This window comes from Rousettus aegyptiacus, unplaced genomic scaffold (assembly GCF_014176215.1).
Source record: "Rousettus aegyptiacus isolate mRouAeg1 unplaced genomic scaffold, mRouAeg1.p scaffold_m13_p_1, whole genome shotgun sequence".
NCBI classification, from domain to species: Eukaryota; Metazoa; Chordata; class Mammalia; order Chiroptera; family Pteropodidae; genus Rousettus; species Rousettus aegyptiacus.
In genome coordinates, this window is record NW_023416284.1 from 94101727 (window position 1) to 94115892 (window position 14166).

The following is a 14166-nucleotide window of genomic DNA, read 5'->3' on the forward strand; positions in this document are numbered from 1 at the left end:
TTCTATGACTATATTGTTTCAGTCTACCTTTTTAAAACCTAATATACCAATACAATTTCATGCTATTTGAGTTACTCTAAAACATTTCTTTTTAGTCTGTAATGTGGTGAATTATATTGAGCTTGGCATGTTAAGCCAAACTTTGTCATGATGTATTATCCTTTTTTATATATCTGGATTTGATTTTTTAATAATTTGTTTTGGATTTTTATGGTTATGTTCATAAGGGAAAGTGGCCTATATTCCTCTTTGGTAATACTCTTATCAGATTTTAGGTCCATGTTATATTTGTCTCAGAGAACAAATTGGGAAATATTCTCTCTTTTTCTGTCCTCTGAAAACGTTTGTGTAAGATTAATGTAAAATTTCTTAAAAGTGTGGAAGAATTTGCTAGTCAAGCCATTTGGTCTTGGGGTTTTTTTATGGAAAGATTTTAATTATGGATTATGGTTCTTTCTATGTGTGTCTATATACTTATCAGAATAATGTAATATATCATCTATTGGTGTATAAATTTACACATAAATATATTAAGGTATTTATTGTAGGGAGTTGACTTAAACAGTTGTGGGGACTGGACTAGGTCATCAGGAAGAACAGGCTGGAACTGTTGAGCAGGAGTTGAAGCAACAGTTCACAGTGAAATTTCTTCTTCCTCAGAGAAACCTGAGTTCTGCTCTTAAATCCTTTTAATTGATTGGATCAATCACACACCCAGATTATCTAGGTTAATCTTCCTTAAAGTAAAATGATTATAGGCTTTAATCCCATCTACCAAATACCTTCACAGTAACACCTAGATTTAGTGTTTGATTAAATGATAGCACTGTAGCTTCCCTAAGTTGACATAAAGCTGACTATCACATCTATCCAGGAATTGACTTGGCTACCGTACTAATTGTTTGATGCCTTCAGACAGTTGTTTTTTCTGTTTTACCCAGCTTTTCTGAAAGATGTGTTTGTTATTCCAGGGGACAGGACTAAAACCAGTACATAGAAGTAAGTCATGGTGAGTGCAGAGAGGAAGGCAAAATTCAGCTCAACACGGAAAAAAAAATCCCCCCCCCCACAAGGATTTCTATCCAACAATAGAGTGAGTTAATCAAGAGACACTTTATTTTTGGATAATTTAAGGTAGACCTTAGTGAATTAGTAGGAGTGTTATAGTCTTAGATGGAAGGTGATTGAGATCCCAGATATTTTGAGATTCATGACTGGTAAAATTGTGGGCAGAAAATCAGGGTCCCATCATAAGTTTGCCAGTATTTTAGGACATTTAAAAGAAATCTAGGCTTCATTTTCTATCACCATCATTTCATAAAAGAAAAGACATTTAATATCAAAAAAGGAATTAATATGTAATTTAGACACAAAAGACAGTCCTTCCCAAGAAAGCATTATTCTAATATGTAATTCTTCAGTTCACATTTTAATATTTTTGAACTCAGGATATATCTTAAGATCATATATATGTTTAATATGGTAGTGCTTCTTTTTCCTAAATACCTGTTATTAGTCAATGTCAAGTGTTTTAGAACTAAGGTAATGGTGTGTGTGAGAGAGAGACATAGACATCACCTGCACTGTCCTCATTTTTGCTGAGCATCAGTGAAAACTTTCATCACTACCTGCTACTAGTCCGTGAACCATCTTCTGACACAGTGATTTGGGTTGTCTCCAGAATTTTCAACATATATTGTTGCATGAATCTATTCCCTAATACCTTCAGCTCTTTTCTTGCCGTACAAACGCTTAGCTCTTTCCTATAAAATGGCCTACTATATTGACTAATAACATTTTTAATTTTTTAAACTGTGCTGCCTTGCACTGTTCCTTAAATATATTATCACTGATAGTATTATCCCTTGGCTATTTCCTGGACATTTGCCATTAAATAATCTTTAATAGTTTGTGTATCTCTTCCTTTAGAGGCTTTTAGGTAATAGCAAGCAAGAGACTGGCTTGGACATTAGGGAGCTCACCTCCAAGCTTCTATTATTTGTTGACTGGCTTTTTCTTAGGAGACATTAGCTTTGCCTGGTCTGCTATATGCTTCAGATTGTTCCTAGCTTCAGGGTGTTATTAGAAGGACCATAACTAGTTGAATCCAATCAAGAGATTGAAGCACTCTGTGTGGAAATTATAGAATTTCATCTACCCAGTTTTTAGGTAATAAAGTTGAAAGTTACAGCAGAGTTGAGTAAGATCTTAATTTGAACTCAGATCATAAAATCAACCCCCATCTGGAGACAATTGATTTAGAGGTCTTCTCATAGCAACTAAACAGAAAAGGTGCGAGGTGTGCCCATTATCGGCACAGAAAGGTTGTATGTTCTGGCTCCAGTTCTTGGGCTTGGAATCATATCTTCAAAACTGAAAGTTACATAGAAATCATGAAGTAAATCAGACCTAAAAAGAGAGGTAACACAGCACAATGGTAACATCATGGCTTCTGAAGCCAAAAGTCTGGGTTTGAAGCCTGGCTCCATCATTAGCTATGTAGCGGTGGGAACTTTCTGTAATCTCTTTCTTCCTCAGTTTCCTCATCTCTAAAATGGGGTCATAATGGCACCTACTTCATAAAGTTTTTTGAATATTAAATAACATTTGCAAAGTACTTAGCACATGTTAAATATTAACTATCATGTGGACTTAAGATGTAAGTTTTACGGTAATTTGACATTGAAGAATCTCAGCTGATTAATTTGTAATTCTAATGTAAAATGTGTTCTTGAGTAGTTGAGTTTAGGTTTGATTATTTAAGGATGTAAGAAAACTGCTAGAGTGTTTTAATATTTAAGAACTTCTTAAAATTTACTTGATTCATAAGTTTAAATTTTTAGGACTTACTAGAGTTTTTTGATTTTTTAAAGATTGCTGTATGATAGTGGTTACAGAGGATTCTACTTAATTGTCATGCTTCATATTTCAAACCAAGTGGTAAATACAAGAGTTTTTATTATATTGTCCTTTAAATCTTTTTGTTTATAGTACAGTAATTTTTTAAATTGTAAAAGAAACTGATTGTTTAAGGGCCTTTAGACAGTTATAAATTGAATGTAAGATCTTAAGTTTTAATTTAAACCCAGGTAACTGTCTAATCCTCACAACTAATCAGCCCAAGGGTCAATCCCTATCATTGACGTGCAAACAGCAACCAAGGCTTAACTACAACGGGAGGGTACCCACAACCCACACAAGGGACACACCTTGAGCACTTGGCTCAGGTGACCAGGGAAGACTGCTCCACTGGGCCCTGTAAGACACCTACTACATAAAGCCACTCTCCGAAGACAGGGTGACATAGAAACAAACAGGGAGGCAGCCAAAATGGGGAGACAAAGAAACAAGTCCCACATGAAAGAACAGAACAAAGCCCCAGAAGAGAGCTAAACAAAATGGAGACAGGCAATCTACCCAGCCATTCCCAACCTTTTTGGTGCCAGGGACTGGTGCTTCTATGAGAATCTAATGCCTGATGATCTGAGGTGGGGCTAAGATGGTGATGCTAGCGCTGGGGAGCTGCTGCAAATACAGATGAAGCTTCGCTGGTTCACAGCTCACGTTCCCTTGTGTGGTTCCTAACAGGGCACAGACCAGGGGTTGAGGACCTCTGATCTATCAGATGCAGAGTTCAAAACACTGGTTATAAAGATGTTCAATAAATTTACTAGGGCAAGAGAAGATGAACTCAGAACTTTAACAAAGAAAAAGCAAAGGTAAAAATGGAAATGGAAAACATAGAAGGGAACCAGTCAGAAATAAATCCAAGTAACTAATACAGCCCTTTTTATATAGGCACAGAAGCTGTTCCTGGACTTGTTACATTGACGAAAAAGTACTAAGGGCAGTAATTTAGGAATGTCAAGTAGGAGACATAAAAATATATCTAAGCAATTATAATCTTGTCACTGCTGTTGTGCATTTATCTGCTAGCCTGTTAGCCTGACCTCAGCAGTTCAAAGAGGAGAAGGATGGAAAAGGGCAGTGAAATCAGAGGTACTCTAGCCTTTCCGTGGAGTTGGAATGTTCTCTTCTCTCTTCCCTCTTTTTTTTTTTTTGTTTATTTTTTTGCATCTCTTTTCTTGTTATGGCTTTCTTCTAAGGAAAAGAGGAACAGAAGTGGTTCTGACAGCAGACATCTTTGCATATTGTGCCTTGTCCAACTTGTATAGTTTGGGCCTTAAATTGTTTTATAGGCTATTAATATAGCTTTACCAACTCTCTTTACCAACTCTCTTTAGGATACTTGCCTGTTTTTCCATCCTTTGGTCATTTTTCTTTTGGGTTAGTTTTATCAGTTTTCATAAGCCCTCATTGAATCCTGTAATAACTCTGTAGTCTGTTGCAAATATAATTTTTCCAGTCTGTTTTTGTTTGTAGAATCCCTTGCCATACAAAAGTTAAACTTTTCTGTAGTCAGATTTATCTTTCTCTTTTTTATTAGCTTTTGGAGTTTTGGTCTTGATTAAAAAGGCCTCCATACCTCAAGACTGTAATTTCCTAGAATATTTTTCAAAAAGACTATCATTGTGATTCAGTCTCTCATTCATGAAATGAAAAGTTATATTAGATCAGTTGTTTCCAAATGTAGCCAGTCCACAGGATTACCTGAGGAACTTGTTAAAAATTCACATTCTCAGATTCTACCCAAACCTACTAAATCAGAATCCAGTACTTACTCTCTATAAAACTACAGATACCCGGAGATGTAAATAGAGGGTTGCTGGTATTGGAAGAGATAAGGAATGATGTGGTGGCTAGGTATTAATGTAAGAAAACAGAAACAAGTCAAGATTTTTAAAAATAAGGTTTTCGAGTATGAGTTTTGTAAGCTTGAAACTAGTTTTGAATGTATAAATAGTAATAACAGCTAACATTTCTTCAGTGTTTACCATATGCCAGAGACTGCTTTATTTAAAGTATTTGTAATCTCTAAAACAGTTCTTCCAAATAGATACTATTCTTAATTTACAGATGAGAAAATTGAGGCTTGGTAAAGTTAGTTGTGTGCCCGGATTCATATAGCTAGTAAGTGCACAATCAATAACCAAAGGAGACAATCTGGTCCTAAAGCTCTCGCTGGTAAATATGGGAGGCAGGAGAGTTTATGGTTAAATTTAGCTTCCCTTAATTTGAGACTTTGTAAGGAAGTAGTACGGCAAATGGGAAAACATTTTATAGCATCAGTTCTTTGAAAAGAAAAAAACAAAAGAAAAAGAAGTTAGGGGAAGAGGATTGATCTTTACTAGGGATTATACAATTGCTTAGGCTCACAGAAAAAGTATATAAGAAAGGCATATGTAGAAGCCTTGACCAGTGTTCAAGAAATGCAATATAGTGAGTTCTTTTTCTGCATAGAAAAAAAGTCTTTTGATGTAACTGCAATATTAATCTCGAAATATAATCTGTCTTTAAAGTATATAATATTTAAGTGTATTAAAATAGCTGAAATAAACTTATATTTTACTTTTTAAATTAAAAATTTGTTTAAATACCGTCTCAACAATAAACAAAAATTGCTCTAGTATTAATAGTTTCAGTTATCCACACATATTTTTGTTAATATTACATTGGAACGAGTTCTGGCAGTAATATTTTTAAAGCAGATTTTTACTTCCATATAATAAGAATTAGAACAAACAAAACTATATTCTGGGTCATAAACCGAAGGTATGCACGTGCCATCTCCATTAAATTTAATGTTCTGTGAAACTTGCCACAATAATTCTAAACTAATAAAACTGGCGTTACTCATTGCAGAAAAAAAATAAATGAGTAATGGCATAATTTTAAAGAGTAAAAGAAAAAATTTTTGTTGACAAATATTATCATTTTAGAGCTTCTAGATAAGTGACATAGAAAACGTTAAAGATGTTAAATTAAAATTATACATGACATTGGCACAGAAATAGATGAGTCAGTGGAACAGAGTTTAAAAACCAGACCAAGCATATATGTTAGTTTTTTATCAAATTGACATCTCAAATTAGTGTGGAAAAAATGGACTCTTTAGAATATATGTCAAGGCAGTTAATTGGTTAACCATTTGAATTTTGTTAGATCCATACCTCATGCTAAATGTCAAAATAAATTCTATATGGGTTAAAGATTAAATGTTAAAAAAATATGAAGTTGGTTGAATAAAAGCTGCTATAATCATATGAAATGAAAATGATATAAGACATTATTGACATATAACTAAGTTCACTGTATGCTGAACAGTATTTAAACTGAAGACTTTAAAATAAGTAAATTTATGTATTTATACTGAGGAAAGTCAGGAAGGGGAATTTTGCTTATTTTTGTCTTTTCAGTATTTTCTGCCAGGAACAATGAACATGTGCCACCCAAGTACAGGATTATTGTTGTCTTTGTCTTTTTAAAATTCCGCAACAGTGAAAGAGCTAAAGAAAAGACAACTTGGCAGGGGGAGGACAAGATATGGAATTTCCCTGAGAGAAAAATAGACACAGAAGGTCAGGGGTAAATGAAATGTTAGGCAACTGAGGCAAAAAATAATGCAGAGATGTCCAAAAGCAGTATAATGTCTCAAAAAGAGAAAGGTAGCCGAAATCAGGAGAACCATACTATAGTCAGAATATAAAAAGTATATTCAAAAGTGGAGGATTACCTCGATTAACTTAAAGAGCCAAGCAGGTGTTAACCTAACAGTTATAGAAGGGAGATTCACATACCCAAATTTATCTCCTGTCTGCGTAGTGCTTTATGCATTTGTATGTGTGTGGGGAGGGAGGTAGGGATTCTGGCTTTTATTTTTCCCCCTTTTCACAAAACAAAGTAGAAGAAATAATACAGTATTAAAACCACAAAAGTAGTTAAATTGGTAGAACACCTACATAAACACAAAAGAATCCAAATAAGAAGACAAGCTTATTTACAGTGAAGAAATACATGTAAATTTAGTTTGTGGTTTTCATATGAAACATTAAAAAAAAATCAAAACATGCTACACGGGTGCCACTGTTCACAGCAATACTGAGGGATGAAAACACTCATTTAGGGACAGATACAGCACAAAGTCCAAGTTTTACAGCATCAGAGTAATAAATTAACAAAACCATATTGCAGCTAGTTAATCGGAGTTTAAGAATTGTTCCCAAATCTGCCACATCTTTGGCTCTCAGGTTCATTCCTACAGATTTCTGCTACTCTCTATTTCTAGCTACTAAGAGGGAGAATGATTCTTAGGATGCCTTTCAGGGTGGTCCAAAGACTCTGTAGACCTCAGGGCATCTTCCACCCCCACAGTCTGCTCTCACCAACAGTCCTTTGTTGTTGTGGTGGTTGTATTCTTCAGAGAAATACCTAAGAAAAAAGTCAGCCTCCTACTCACCACCTCCTAGGCCAGTTCTAGGCAGACAAAAGCATAAAATGAGTCTTGATACTTACTTTAAAGGCTTATTCTGGTCTTGAAAAATTAGTAGGAATAGGTTATTTTCTATTGAATCCTAACTAAACACAGCAAGACTTTCGTCCTTTATTTTCTGGTCTTGGAGTGAAGGTCACAGAGATGAGTCTTAACCTCTCAGGTACTTTAGTTTCTGTCAACTGAAAATCTGAAAAGTATGCTAAAAACTAAATCCAAGCTTTCGGAAGCTGCTTTTGAAAAGTCTTTAAGGACCTGCTAACTTGAAGTCTTAAGTGCAAGGGGACAAGAGCCTGTCAGAGCCTCCATTTTGAAGGAAGGATCAATGTTTCCTACAAATTGCTCAGTTTTGCGTGAGGAAGAAACAATACATACTAGGGAATGGAATTAGTTGCATTTTATTCCATGAGGATTCTTCTCCCATGGTTTAGAAACAGAATGAGGAATGCATCTAATTAGTCTCTTCATCGAAGCGCTAAGCTCCGACTCTGTTCTTGAAGCCAGTTTTTTAAACAGACTGTGGAAGCAGACAGTAGAACCAGCTTCCTGTAGCCACAGACCACCACACCTACATCTAGCTAAAGCAAAGGTCAACTCAAACAGTTATCCAGAGTCACTGCTAACCATACTAAAGGGTGAAAGGTGAAGTTCACCACTATATTATTTTAAAAGAAGGTGCCTAAAAGTAAGGATTCAATTAACCCTGGGTGAGAAAAATCAAAACAAGTGATAGTTGCGAATGAGCTGTCCATATAAGTAAGGCCAGTTGATGAGAATGCGCCCAGCTACACTTTACATGAAGACACTGCATAAAGCCTTAGTTGGCAAGTCTGAATTTCTAGTAACTGAGGGCAGAAAGAGGGCAAACAAAGAGCGACTTCTGTAACATTTTAGTATCCAGAGAGCCTTACAGAAACTGGTCCCAAGGACAATGTATACACCATTAATCACACTGAATAAGGCAGATGTATTCATTTTTCTTTTTGTTTGAGAAGCTTGTTTATCTCCCTTTTGGTCATTCCACTGTACTTCAAAATGATTCCACGTTGGTTTAGTCTGGGAAGCAGCAGTAAGAAAGTCGCTGTCAGGTGGGTGAGAAGAAGGTTGTGGACTTGCTGTCCCAGCCAAGCAACCGCAGCAAGAGTCGCGGTCATGGTCATGAAGTACATTGTCAGCTTTTCTTCCAGTGTGAAGAGACATTTCCACCAGTTCACAGCTCTGCATTGAGTTTTTACTAGACTGCTGCAGATTTCATAGAATCTCTACTGTTGCTCAGTGGTCCATTTATTGGAGCCAAAAATTCTAGGCGCTAGAATGGGAATAAGGTAGTCAGCCGAGCACAAAAACATGACAAAACTGTAAACACAGACGGATGGATCTAGATAGTAGGTAGTCAGAAACACCAACGAAATCACACCCATGATGGCAGGTGGAAACCAGGCTCTTTCCCATTGCAGGACCTTATCAGCCATCAGCATTACTTCTCTCCATCTTTGCAGCTGCTCTTCCAGACATGCAGTCTCTGCAGCCAGCACGTTGGTGCTGCGCTTATCTTCCTCTGCTGTTGTCCCTGAGGTTCCGCCTCAGTGAGCGCAAGCCACACTCCAGAGGAGCTACCCCCTGCGACCCACAAAGCAACCTCAACCTTATGCTTTTTGAGGGCTTTTCCACACATCTTAACTTAGTAGTGGCACATAGCATCTCATTTTTATGGATGAAAACACTGAAACTTGAAGGACATTTTCTTGGTGATGTGGCTAGTTAATAAAGCCAAAGCCGGAACCAACAAGATATGATGAGTGGTCTTTGTCATATCTTTTTGTCCTCTCACAGACTTCTTGGGAGATGTAAGCAAGTCTGGGAAACATCCAGTGATTCCAGTCAAGCCTGACAAACTTGATATGAATAAATCATAGCTATTACTAGTATCCACCCAGCCTGTTTTTTTTACCCCCCCTACACATGCAAAGCTTTTAGGGGCCTCAAAAGGTAAAATTTTAGAAGTATTGCTGAAAATGGATGGCTTTTTAAATGACCACATTAGAATGAGATCATATTTCACTTATTAGATTAGCAAAGATGAAAAAACTGAAACACTGACTTTTAGCAAGGGTTCCGGAAAATAGATACTCCATGCTGCTGGAAGGAGTATAAATTGGTATATTTATAAAGGATAATCTAATAGTACATAACAAAACTTAAAAATTGTTTACCTTTTTCCATAGTAATTTTACTTTTAGGAGTTCATTCCGAGGATACAAAAGGGTAGATGCCCGAAGATTTGTGTGCAAAGATTTTACCACAACTTTGTTGATTTTTCAATATTTGTATCTTTCTATAGTGACTGAATTTTTTTTTAATGAGCATATTTTTATAAGCAGTAAAATGAATGCCATTTTTATTAATGGAAAAATGTAATCATTCTGTCACAGGTTTCTTGCATTTACTACCATAATTCCTATTTGATAAGAACCGCAGCAGTAACCCTAGAAACTACTGGTTTTCTCTTTCATTTCTGACAAACAATTGAAGGAATAACTCATACATTCAGTAATGGATGAAAGGCAAGATGGCTTGGGGGAACCAGTGTGATTGGTTGGAAAGAATATAAGAATATAAGGACCTAAGTTTGGAATCTATCTTCATCTCTTAGCTAGAGTTGTGATTTGGGGCAAGTTGCTAACCTCTCTAAAGCTTAATGTTTTTTTTCAGCAGTTAAGTGAGGATAATTAAAATTCTCTCCCCTGGGGTTGTTTCAGTATCAAATAAGATTAGGTTTGTAAAAGATCTATGTAGACTCTGTGGTTTGGTAATAATAACAATAAACATTTATTGAGTGCTATGTGCCACGCAGCATTCTAAGCACTTTAAATGTATTACCTCATTTAACTTAACCAGTTCTGTGTGGTTGGTTAATGGTTATTATCTTCTCTTGCATGTGAGCAAGTTGAGACACAGAGAGACTTAGGAACCTGCCCAGGGCCACAGTTATGAAAGATAGAGCCATAATGGAAGATCATACATGGGGAGAAATGTAGAAAGAGGTCTCTAAGAAGTATTCATGTCTCACCAGTGTGCAAGAGTTCTTTCTTCCTTAGGTGAGAAGGGAAGACCCAGTGGAATTAACTTACTAAAAAGGGACTTTCTCTCTGCTGATTCAAACAGCTAAATTATTATGAGTTTGGGGACAGAAGGTAGGAAAACGTCAAGATCTAGAAATGTTAATGGGCTTACTACTGGAATAGTCTTACTCTATTTTTAGGGATAATCTGGAAAAAGGAAAAGCAGAAAGCCTTAGACAATCAGAAGACAGAATTTCTTTTGAGCTTAGAACGTTAGGGTTGCACATGCAAAGGGAGTGAATAGAACCATGATAGAAAAGCTTCAGTGGAGTTGGTTTAAAAAATACACACACACAACACACACATACACCATTTCAAAGATGGCAGTCTCTTAGCTATCAATCAATAACATCCTAGAAGGTGATCCTGTACACATCGTAGATTGTATCTATCACCTCTGTTGTCTCTTCCCTACCTTCACCCCTTTTTAACCTATTCCCAGAAGTCCTGGATATCAGCAGAGAGCATACATGAAGTAAAACTGAATCTTTTCACCTCTAATAGAAAACATTAGCAGAGTTCCCATTACTATGCGTAGAGGGAAAAAAGCATAATAGAACTAGACTAAAGTCAATGACAAACAATTAGAGTAGTTAAAGAAATGTAATGTATAGTGATTTTCACAGAAGAACAGACAGAAAAGACTAGGATTTGTCAGTCTGAAATGAAGTTTTGGCAAAGGTATAATTACTCTCTAAATTTAGAGTACAGATGAAGTGTACATTGGTTTTACCAAATTTTATGGCATTCTACCACATCTTCACCACCTAGCTCTTACACAAAGCAGAGACATGGCCCCAAAGTAAAAGTTCACATCCTTATACCATAACAGTCTGAAAGCATTATGCTTTTGAGATGCATTCATGTTAAGTTTAATTGCATTGCAACTAGATTTTTTTCCAATTAGATTTTTTAAATCTGAATTGTTGAATGGCAGGATAGTGAACTTAATGGAACAGTGATCTGTGTAATTATCTTGTTTTCCTCAGAAATAATTGATTAGAGGAAATTGAAAGTAAGAAGAAAATACATAGACATGTAGAGATTATTTTGGATTAATACTCAAGATGATTATGTTCTAGAGAGAAACCAGTGTATCCTTTTTTAAGTGCAAGGAATATGTAGAACTAATTCAATCAAAGATCGTATGTAAATTTTCCAAGATGAGGAGATTATGATGCTAAATGTTTTGCTGTTCCAGATCTGCAAAATCAAGACTTAACAAAAATATGGGCCTTCATAGACAGAGGGGAGGAGTGTTGGGAGGCTGGGAGAATTGGGGTGAAGGGTTAAAGAAGTACAAATTAAGTTAATAGATGGTCATGGAGATGGGGAGCATAGCGTAGGAAATGCAGTTAGCATTAATATATTGACTAGGTGGAAAACTAGAGAAGAGAAGGTGTAATTAGGAAGATTGTTATATAAACTATATAAATGCCTAACCAACATAGTGTATACTTGAAACTAATAAAATATGAATATCAAAAAAAATGCTTTCACGTGCGTCATGGAAGTGAAGCTTGAGCTGGCTTACGGGATATTAAGTTTTCTTTGCGTTATAGCTATACAGTCTTGAATTTCATTAATATATGTCTAACTCCGAGTTCTTTTCTGGAGGAGTCTCTTCAGTTACTGTTAGGTGTGCCAGGGATGTTATGATCCTTTGGTTCTTGTAATTGTACATTACTATTACTTTTAGAACTGTTGGCCAAAAATAGTTTTGTAGCAATAGAGAACTCTGTTGTTGAAGTACTTTGCTTATTTCTTTCTTTTTTCTTTCTTTTTTTTTTTTTTCCTTAGATCTGTTCTGAGGACCAAGATTCATTTGGGGGATGGTTACAGAATTGAACCATGGTAGGCAATGAAAATATACACTCAAAGTTAAATGAAACATCCATCCTGTAAGGGGAGTAGACTCTTATTATTAACTTTCAACTGGCTGCTATAGCGTATGTTGAAGAACTTGGTATCAGTCAAGTTTACTTTTTACATTTCATAGGTCAAGAAAGTTTTGTTCTGTCATTCAAAGATTATAGAGCAATTAGTTTATAGGAGACTTTGAGAAATGTTGGATTAGGTGATTTCTTAAAGTGTGTGCCAATAAGCATTAATCCTGAGATGGTTTCTTAAACAAAGGCGTTCTGAAGCCAAATGCATTTGGGAAAACTGCACACTTGGTCCTCTCTTGAAGTTTCATAGTATACTTTAATCTTGTTCATTAAAGCGTTGTTTGTAATAGTTAAGTCAAAAAAACTTAAATATTGGTTGATAGGAGGCTGACTTAGGATATTATACAGCAGTTATAAAGGGATAGACTAGATCTTCCAACATGGATGGATCACAAGAACATTAATTTAGAAAAGCATTACAAAATGAGAATGATGCATATAGAGTATAGTTTGTGTGTTTTTAAAAAACTGTATGTTTTTACCAGTATATCTGTGTAGTATAAATGTATTTTTATAAAGTCTAAAAGGATTCATACCAAGCAAGTAGTGGTAGTTATTTGCAGAAGTGACTAGAATTGGGAGTGATGATCAAAGGGTATTTTTTTAAAAGGGAAATATTCATGTATTATTTATAATAAAAACTAAATACAAATCAAATGGCTATTAATGTCTAGCTAGTTACTTTTCTCTCATTGGAGATATATACTCTGCTAATTCCGAATGTATCTATATTTATTAATTCACTGTATACAAGTGAAACTTAATTTCGAACCCTTCTACTGTAGAATAGGAATGTTTTCATTCTAGTCCATTATAAGAAAACTATTTTTTGTACATTAAAAGGAATAAAGTAACTTACACAAATAGTCTAGGCTATGCACATTCTCAAGAGCTAGGCTTATGCAAGTTTATTATATATTGGTCCAAGTGGTTTTTTGAAAAGCAACCAAGAAAAGTTTGAACTTGGTTCTTGAGCAGCTTAGTGAAGAGCTGAGAAGCAGCAGCTGTAGGCTGAGTAAAACATTGTAGTTTAAAACCAGTTAAGCTTAAAGAAGCAGGCCCCCTTTTGGTCTTTCCATTGTTGGTAATAATGCTCTTTCCAGCTCCATCGATCTTCTTTACCCTGTTCTTTAGACCTCATTTCGACATCTTCTACATCAAATTTGAGGACAGTTAGTGGTTCTATTCGATTTCACCAATCCCCTGGATCATGCATTTTCTTTGTGTGTGTAGATATGTTTTTTCTTTAAGAAAGGGTAATCCGGAAAAAGCTGTAGCCACATACCAAATTTTCTATCAGAACATTCACTTTATTGCCTCAATTTGCTGAATGTTTTAAGAGCTGTTGTCTGAAAATAAAAGATTTCATCAACTTAAAGTACCCCTTCTCTAAAATAATTTGTTTTCAGGAACATGTATTGACTCATCTTTTCAAATTGGTCATTTTTATATTTCATCCAAGTTAAAACAGGGACTAACAGATCAGTTAACTTTATGTTCAAAAATGTATTAATACAGGTTATGAAGGAATTCAAAATTTAATACACATTATAAATGTTTATGGCACCTCTACATACTTACATGTCAGGAAAATTCAGAGTATTAAAACATGTTATTGTGCTTAATAACTTCTTTCTAAATCGGAGTTAGCTTGCAGTCTATATGCATAATAATTGCTGGTAATATAAGATGATTCTTCCACCAA

At 35.4% G+C, this 14166-nt stretch overlaps 1 protein-coding gene and 1 pseudogene across 8 annotated transcripts in view; one reads left to right on the forward strand and one right to left on the reverse strand.

Moving 5' to 3' along the window:
• KCTD20 (potassium channel tetramerization domain containing 20) overlaps nucleotides 1-14166 on the forward strand; it is a 34515-nt gene that overhangs the window by 5696 nt on the left and 14653 nt on the right. For 4 of the 8 annotated variants that reach the window (XM_036239378.1, XM_016152624.2, XM_036239374.1 and 1 more), the window contains one exon: nucleotides 12313-12366. The exons of 3 other annotated variants lie outside the window; for them this stretch is intronic. The gene's annotated coding sequence lies outside the window, so the exon portion shown is untranslated. Of the gene's footprint in view, nucleotides 1-9586; nucleotides 10489-12312; nucleotides 12367-14166 lie in introns of those variants that run through there. One more of the 8 variants, XM_016152622.2, reaches the window with a different exon arrangement.
• On the reverse strand, nucleotides 7920-9582 carry LOC118615061 (annotated as a pseudogene).